At 35.2% G+C, this 9,520-nt stretch overlaps 1 protein-coding gene across 2 annotated transcripts in view; it reads left to right on the top strand.

The window, feature by feature from the left end:
* The first annotated feature begins 1,808 nt into the window (after positions 1–1,808).
* The window catches only part of LOC142350842 (neogenin-like), a 97,374-nt gene continuing 89,662 nt past the window's right edge, over positions 1,809–9,520 (top strand). The window contains exon 1 of one of the 2 annotated variants that reach the window (XM_075402810.1): positions 1,809–1,825. The gene's annotated coding sequence lies outside the window, so the exon portion shown is untranslated. Of the gene's footprint in view, positions 1,826–8,372; positions 8,481–9,520 lie in introns of those variants that run through there. The other variant, XM_075402808.1, reaches the window with a different exon arrangement.

Raw genomic sequence — 9,520 nt, 5'->3', positions numbered from 1 at the left:
TCGTCAAACCTTCTTCAAGAGAAAAACTCAGAAACAATAAGTTACGATGAACTTTAGAACTCTAACCAAGTAATCAACCTCACAAACATTTAATGGTTGATTAGCTATTAAGTTTAGCTATATAATTTATTCATTTATGTAAAATTTGATGTTTTGATTTAATACCTATGGACCGGGATGGGATATATTGAAGTGTGCTACACTCAGTAATACTGCTTGATAATATTAGCGCTATTAGAGAATTTACGTTATAGTGCGTGAAGCACAAACTTGAATTGGACAAAGTCAATTTCAATACGTGAACAAATTACAAGTAGTTTTGAATAAACTACTATTTTAAGACCACTAACTCAAAACTGAGAATACCTTGACGTGATGTTGTCACGCCACTTTGAGAACACCAACTTAACCTTGACAACTCTGTCAACATCGTTATCTCTATCCAATAGGATACTAGATAGCCACGTGTCCACAAGTTTAAAAGGAGCTTGCACGCTCAACCAGCAGCACTTTGGTCCCCGATAATTTCTGATTTAAATCATACTCCCGTATTGCTCCCTTGCTCAAATATCTGTTTACTTGAAATAGTTTTTAACTTAGGACATTTTGTGACAGTTCTTAACTAAGATCGCTATAAGTCAGAAAATATTAACTTAGCACAATTTTGGAAATCAGGTAATTTGAACTTAACTTCTCTAAGTTATAAGTTAACATCTCTTAAATTCTATCTAAGATTCAAGTTAACTTAGAACATTTCAAACTGTGCTAACTAGTGCTATCTCAATCTTAATAGCTTTTACTAATCTGTCCTTTCATGCTTGGTTCATAATTGATGCTGTTTAACATAACTTATTAATTCATATTTGCATTTAACTTTCTTTAATACTTAACTATATACCAAGAGTAGAACTAGGGATTGAACTCTCAAGTTATACATGTGGTCCCGCGATTAACCCCGCCGATTAAGTATCTAATGTACGGACCAGCAGTATACAAGAAATAGTGATCAAAACTAATGGAAAATTGATTTAGAAAATGAAACAAAATGCAACCGAATGAGCCAAATAGTGAACATGTAGTGCGAAAAAACTAGTATCATATTTCTATTTGCAAAATATTGCTTTGCTGCATTTTAAGCATTCCCGCTGCAAGATTTATAAAAAAAATTGCGATAATCTTTGAAGATAGCCTTCCGGTCTCATCAGATTTGGCTATTTTCCAATGAGCTTAAATCATACGCTTACGATTTTGCATTTCTCATAGTTTGCAGAAAATCAAAAAGTGTATCACAAAATTAAACACAAATGGCACATTTTGTCTAAAACTGTTTGCATCTTTTAGTCACAAGTTGTTGAGAATAAATCACTTATGTTCGAAATTTTAGCAGAAGTTATGACTTATTCCCGTGTACACTTCGTTTTAGTACCACATTTGTGAATCTCAAAGCATAACAAAATTGTAGCTCATGAATACATTCATGACCAGAGCCGCAAGACAAACTGGACTGGCGCATCAAGTTCTTCAAAACCATCAATTAAAAACCATAACCAGAAGTGATGGCTACAAGTGAGTATTAAAAACCGCAATAAATTAAATTACATGTGAGTTAGTCGATCGTTATAGCTTTTGATCTTGTTTAATTAACCAGACAGTTGAAAATTGTGGCACCTCAATAATAGTTAAAACGCGTCTAAATTCCCATGTATCTTTCTATGCCAATAAAATTTATATACATTTAGCATGATACCGTGAATTGAAAAAAAACTCGAGAAAAAATTTCTACTTATGTTATCTTCGGACCAGTTTATTTTGTGCATGTTTTCAGGTAAGACGATAATTCACATCCAGTAACGGTTGTTTTGTCAAAATATAGGAGAATTTTTCCGGTGGTCAAATTGGCGAGTGAATTTCAGTTTTCACATAAACTGAAAATGATCATCCGGTGGTTGAAAGAAGAGAGAACAATTTTCTTGCAAGATCTAGCAATCATGTTTAGCTTCCATTCGTAATTGTGAATGGAAGTTGGGAAGATTTTCGATCAAACTAAGAAAGATTTGGCGGGCGAAATATGCAGACACTTGACAACAATGCTTTTTATTTAGAATGCTTCTAATTCCCGTCTCAAACTCAATTTCTTCAATAAATGTCTTCGGCCAGGACACTGACATTTAACAGTACGCATTGACATTCATTCAATTTGCATTTGCTTTGTATCTAACAATTTTGACTTCTTTTCGGGACAGCTGGCAAAAGTTTATGATTTCTTTGCCTCAACAAAAAAATTTGATCTCTCTCGTTTTGCAACATTAAATCCGGGCCATGGTGAAACGTTTTTTAGTAGCATAATAAAGTAAAATATGCACTGAATGAGTTGAAATGTTTTTCTAAAATCTACGCTGAATGCGCTTGCATGAGCTTTTCGAAATTCAACTCTTTTTATCTCCTTAGGCATAAATTGTAGTCCAGTTGAAAGTGTTTCAGAAAATATTTTCCTTTCATTTTCAACGCGTTTTTTTTTTAAAAAAAATCCGCTCATGACACGATAGAAGACAGCAGAAATCTGGTACCAGAGATCGAGGATTAAACCTGCAGTGGAACCAAGAGTAAAGCAACAAAAAAGCTGATAAGCGGTCAACTTATTACGAATCCGATAGCTTTGGCAGTTTTATTTTTCGCACAATTTCAACCCTATTTATGACTTCAGAAAAATAACAAAGTTTTCAAATTGATATTCGTACAAAATCACAGCAGTTCAGCCTAAAATATATATGTATAACAAATATCTTGCTAGTTTGGTAGGTGAAGTGTTGAGCATGAGTCACCCAGGCCTAGGCCTCCACTTATGGAAAAACTTTAAAAGTCTAGTTGGGGCTAGGCAATATTGACTATAATTACACGGTAGAGGGTCCTAGTTAAAGTGGAGCTAATATCTTTTCATGGGTCGAGCTAAAATCTTTTCATAACGAGGAAAGTCCAGCTCAGGTCTTTTCATGGATCCACCATTAGTCATTTCATAACCAACAAAGTCGAGGTAAGGTCATTTCTTGGGTCCACCATTAGTCTTTCCATGAGTCTTTCCATGACCAGAAAAAGATTAAAGTTTTTGTACCAGAGTAGACCAACTTAGGAATCAGTTGGAAAAATACCAAAAGTTTTAAGAATTTGTTCAAATCTTAAGATAAAGAGTTATTGCAGCTTGAGTATATTATCACATTACCTGATTTAATGAAATCATCTAGCTTAAGTTTATTGGTCCTAGTTCCATTAGAATGACAAAGTTCGGCGTTACTCGGTTTGTTTTACCATCCACAATTATTAGCTATCATTTTTTAAAAAAAAATAATACATTTTTTGAGGGATTTGTGGTTCTTTTGATTCGTAAAAGGCGAAGGAGCATACATCCTAACTACCTTATATACAATATTGTACGTAAAATGTTATTGGCAAAAAAAGCAGATTTATGAAAAGACCAATGAAGGATCCATGGAAAGACTTCAACTCGACTTTATTTGCGAACATTGTGTCGAGCTTAAGTCCAGGCCAAATTTTGGATCGAGCCAAAGTCTTTTGAAAAACTTTGGGTCCAGCTTAAGTCTTTTGCGATAAATCTGAGTCGAATGCAGAATGTCTTAAAGACAGCGAAAATCTTTTCATAGCTCAAATGAGTCGAGTATGGTCTTTTCATAGTACAATTTGGTCGAGCATTGTCTTTTCATAAGACCGTACCTTGACCTGGGCATTGTTCCCTCGTCAGCTACGAAACGACAGCATGCAAAAAATTTAAAATGAAAGTAGTTCCTCTAGGTGCTACGGGAAATAAAATGAGAATTCAAGACCGTAGAATTGGTTGTTATAGTTTAATATCAAGTTCCACGGGCCATTTAATTATATAGTCGGCTAAATAGTCGCTCCGGTAATTTTAACAATAGGACAACATGGGTAAGTTGACGTTGGGTAAAATGGCAGGTTGGGTAAAATGGCATTGGGTGGAATGACATTGGGTAAATGGAATGGGGTGAATGGTCCTGACACCCTCATAGATGTCATCTAGCGCTCTCTTATGTGTTCATTCAGCCTTTTTCGCTCGTGTTATCACAAGTCACGTTGTTTATCCACTGCTACTTTATAAAGTAGCCATTGTTTGCGGCACACAAATAATGTTTTCATGGGCTCCCTTGTCTCAATTTTTCCTTGAAGAAAACCAATATCTGGAGGACCGCATCTCTGATTGGTGCTTCTGACAGTTCCGCCACCTGGCGTTGATCCCGGAATCAACGTTCTACCGACAGAGTCCTCTCTCGACTGATTGAGTTCTCACTATTGAATCGTCCGTTTCCTAACTGGGGTCCCTACGCTAACAAAGAAACAAACTTTTTATACAACTCTGCCCTTTCCAATTGCGACAGAATTGCAGTCCTACCCAGGTTGAGGTCCCAGACGGAAGGTGTCTATTTCCAGACTTTGGTGCGTTCATCAGACCTTTTGTGCTTTCATGATCAGTCTTTCGTGCGTTCAGCAGATTTTCGTGCGTTCATGTCCAGACTTTCGTGCGTTCACGTCCAGACTTTCGTGCGTTGACAAGTTTTTCGTGCGTTCAGGTCTAGAATTTCGTACACTCACCAGATTTTTGTGTGCTCACCAGATTTTCGTGCGTTTATGTCCAGACTTTCGTGCGTTCAACAGACTTTAGTGCGTTTATGCCCAGACTTTCGTGCGTTGACAATTTTTTTGTGCGTTCAGGTATAGATTTTTGTGTGTTCACCAGATTTTCTTGCGTTCATGTCCAGACTTTCGTGCGTTAACCAGATTTTCGTGCGCTCACCAGACTTTCGTGCGTTCATGTCCAGACTTTCGTGCGTTGACAAATTTTTCGTGCGTTCAGGTCTAGAATTTCGTACACTCACCAGATTTTTGTGTGCTCACCAGATTTTCGTGCGTTTATGTCCAGACTTTCATGCGTTCAACAGACTTTAGTGCGTTTATGCCCAGACTTTCGTGCGTTGACATTTTTTCGTGCGTTCAGGTATAGATTTTCGTGTGTTCACCAGATTTTCGTGCGTTCATGTCCAAACTTTCGTGCGTTAACCAGTTTTTTGTGCGCTCACGAGACTTTCGTGCGTTCATGTCCAGATTTTTGTGCGTTGACAACTTTTTCGTGCGTTCAGGTCTGGAATTTCGTGCATCACCAGATTTTTGTGTGCTCACCAGATTTTCGTGCGTTTATGTCCAATCTTTCGTGCGTTCATAATCTGACTTTCGTGTGTTTATTCATCAAACTTTTGTGCAATAATCCAATTTCGACCGTTCAATTCTTGACATAAAAAAATTATTTCGCTTGTTTGTTTTTTCAAGAAATTAACTTTTGAAAATTTGTTCGGTCAAAACCTTTCCGAATTGAATTAAAGATTTAAGAAAAAAGATTGTGTTTTAGAAGTTCAAGAATATAGAGACTATTTTTTTCAAAAAAAGTTGGCTTTAACCGGGTCAGGGAGTGATTGAGGAAAATGAATCAATATTGTTATGTAGTCTATGCAGAGCCTAAAACAAAAAGAATTTTGGTACAGTAGGTCTACAAAAATATGACCTTTTTACACATAATTCCATAACTTAAGAGAGCGGTGACTTTTAAAAACAGCTGACATAAAATGGATCAGTAAATTGTTGAAACTAATCAGCGACTGTTTTGGATTATTACTAGTATATTTAGAGTCTGTGAAAAAAATGTATGAACTATTATAAAAAAAAACTAACACCTCAGTCGTTATTTGAAAGTTTAGCCGTGTTTTTTGTTTAGTTTAATGACATTTATTTGATGCTGTTTATTTTACAAACTGTTCAGGTTGATTTAAATTATACCAAACTCTGTATGGAAGATCCCTTGTGTATCAACAAACCTTTCGTACGTTGATGTCCAGACTTTCATGCGTTCATCAGACCTTTCGTGGGTTCATGTCCAGACTTTCGTTTGTTTTTCCGTTTTTCTGGACAACTTAATTTTGAACTTACGGCACCCCCGTCGTGCGTTCATCTGGCTCTAGACATGTCGACTTTCCACCTGGGACCTCAACCTGCTGAGTCCTCTGGTTAGCGATAAAACCCCAACAAAAGAAGTTTATAAGAGGTTAACTAATTGCTATACTTACGCTAAGAAACTTTCGTGCGTTCGTTCATCAAACATTTAAGCAATAATCAAATTTTGACCGTTCAAGTTCTGAAATAGAAAAATCATTTCGCCTGTTTGTTTTTTCAACAAATTAAAAATCGTTCAGTCAAATGTTTTTCTAATTGACTTAAAGATTTGACAAAAAAGATGTTGTTTTAGTAGTATTTTTGCGAATATAGAGACTATTTCCTTAGAAAAAAGAATTGGTTTTAATTGGTTTAGAAAGTGATTAGGGAAATTGAATCTAATTTGTTATGTAGTCTATGTATAGCCTAAAACAAAAAAAAATGGCACAGTTGGTCCACAAAAATAAGATTTTTTGACATAATTCTGTAAATTTTGAGAGCAGCGACTTTTAAAAATAGCCTGATTTAAAGTGGATCAAGGAGTTGTTGAAACTAATCAGGGACTGTTTTGGATTGTTACTAATGTACTTAGAGTCTGCAAAAAATGTATCAACTATTTTATATAATTGACACCTCACACGTTATTTGTAAATTTAGCCGTGTTTTGTATTTAGTTTAATGAAAATTGTTTGATGTTTTTTTAAGAAATGTTCAGATTGATGTAAATGATATCAAACTATGTATGGAGTATCTCTTGGGTATCATCAGACCTTTTTTGCTCATGTTCTGATTTTCGTGCGTTCATCAGACTTTTTGTGCTTTTATGTCCAGACTTTCGTTTGTTTTTTCGTTTTTCCAGACTGTGTAAATTTGAACGCACGTCATGCCCATCTGGACATATCGACCTTCCGTCTGGAACCTCAACCTGGGTAGACCCTGGTTAACGATAAAACCTGGACGAAAGAACTTTATTTGAGTTGAACTTATTTCTACATTTACGCTAGCAGTTTCCTTTGAAAAAATAGTTTTCTTTATTGCAATTTTTTCGACTGTTGCCTTCAATGGGAAAACGTACAACGTGTCAGCCGAAAAATCATTTTCACTTAACTGTTTCAGCGAATGAATTTGGAGGGCTTATTAGTTTCATGCTGTTTAAAAAGAAATTCTCAACAAACTCAATGCAGTCTATTGATACAAAATACAGTTAAATGTACGTAGGATTGGGCAGGGGAAATAAAAGTTATGCATTTGCAATTTTTTTCAATTTCACAATTCATAGATATTGGACGTTGTACTGGCTTAACGCTCTTTTTTGCTTTTTTGTTTGTTAATCGCCCTGGAAAACAATATGACTTAAGTTCAAAAAGGCCCTTGACTTTAGGAGATTTCCCTATTTTTCTCTAATAAGCGACTGTTTTGAGTTATTACTAGTGTATTTAGTGTCTGCAAAAAAAAGTATCTACTATTTTACAAACAATTGACACCTCAGACACTATTTGTAAATTTAGCCGTGTCTTTTTTAGTTTAATGATAACTATTTGACGATTTTTTCTTTTAAAATTTGTTCAGATTAATTTAAATTATACAAAAGTTTGCATCGAGTATCCCTTGTGTATCATCAGACCTATCGTGCTTCCATGTCCAGACTTTCGTGCGTTCATCAGACCATTCATGCGTTCATGTCCTGTTATTCGTTCGTTTTTCCGTTTTTCCAGACTATGTAAATTTGATTGAACGACACCCCCGTCGGGCATTCATCTGGGTCTGGACATATCGACTTTTTGTCTGGGACCTCAACCTGGGTAGTCCTCTGGTTGACGATAAAATCCAAAAACAATTTATAAGAGGTTAACTAATTGCTATACTTACGCTAACAGTATCCTTTGTCAAAAATAGGTTTCTTTATTGTAGTTTTTTCGATTGTTGCCTTCAATGGGAAAACGTACAACGCGCCAGCCAAAAAATCATTTTAACTTAAACTGTTTTAGTGAATGAGTTTTGAGGGCTTATTAGTTTCATGCTGTATAAAAAGAAATTTTCAACAAACTCAATGGAGTCTGTTGATACAAAATACAGTTAAATATACGTAGGATTGGGCAATTGGGCAGAGGAAAGAAAATTTATGCATATGAAAGTTTGTTCAATTTCACAATTCATAGATATTGGACGTTGCACTGGCTTAACGCTCTTTTTTGCTCATTTTTTGTTAATCGCCCTGGAAAACAATGACTTAAGTTCAAAAAGGCCCTTGACTCTAGGAGATTTTCCTATTTTTCTTGAAAGTGGTTTGTCTTTTATGACGAGAGGTTGGGTGTTTTCTGGGGTTTCACTGAATCCACAATATTCCGGACCCGCCATGAGGCTACCAGTGGCAAAAAAACTGGTTGATGAGAAGGAAACTTGATTCGTGTCCAGAGGTAGCATTGCGCTCTGTGGGTGTTGTGTCGACTTCAACATTACAAATTTCCACAGTTAGTATAACAGAATTTATCAAGTTGTGGTAAATTTTTGATTCACTAGAATGAACTGGAAATTCATAGTTGCACAAAACAGTACCCAAAAACATCCAAAAATTATAAATTTGATGAGGTCATTTAAAGTGCTGAAAAAGTAAAGTAAATTTGACCCTCGACTATTTTTTACAAGAATTTCGAAGCATTATTTTGTTGAAATGATACTAAATGGTCTAAGTTACTTTAAATACATATCAAGAACGTCATATGCAAATTTATTGCACTTGCAATACATTTCCGAAAGAAATTTTTTTGAAAAAAAAATTCTTTCAGCTTTCCTTTTATCTCAAGACTTGTCTCTTTTCTCCTCTGATCTCTTTTTGCGCAATATGATATCGTCATTTTTTACGTCAACTTATAAGGAGAAAAATTGTCTTTCTTTTTCAATAGAAGGTAATAACAATCAGAACAAAGTCATTCAAAATTCTCCGAATAGTAGCAGAAAATTTATATTGACAAATTGAATATACATTTTCGGAGAACACATAATATAGGTAAGTCAAGTTGATGAGCTGGAGAGATCATGGTGCAAGTTTGATGGAGCACAATTTACTGTTCTTTGTAAAAACGCATTCCAGCCTTATAATGATCAAAATCGAAGATAAACCTTTTGAAGTTCCGGATAAAAGTTTTGATTTCTCTTTTGTCTTTATTAATCGATTTATATGATACAATTGCCGAAGTCGTTAGAGGTCACGACTAATAGCATCACACGCGCACATAATAAAACATACCCAACTAATCTTTCAACCGCACTTTTCATAAAACCAAATATCTATCTATTTTTTCCTTTGATATATACATCAAAGCTTGCATTTGGAAGTTCAAAAGGACAAAAGGATTTAACTTGAATAGTAGAAAGGTAAAAATTTATTGCGAGATTTCTCCATTTTTTATTGTGACAATTCCACTCATAATGTTCTGAATGAAAATGAACGCAAAATGAAAATGAAAATTTTCAAGCGTATAGCCGGAGCCTAAAAATCAGCTAATATAGG

This window comes from Convolutriloba macropyga, chromosome 12, assembly GCF_964194025.1.
Source record: "Convolutriloba macropyga chromosome 12, txConMacr16.3, whole genome shotgun sequence".
Taxonomy (NCBI): Eukaryota; Metazoa; Xenacoelomorpha; order Acoela; family Convolutidae; genus Convolutriloba; species Convolutriloba macropyga.
The sequence above is the reverse complement of the archived record's forward strand: the minus strand, read 5'-3'. Positions and strand labels throughout refer to the sequence as shown.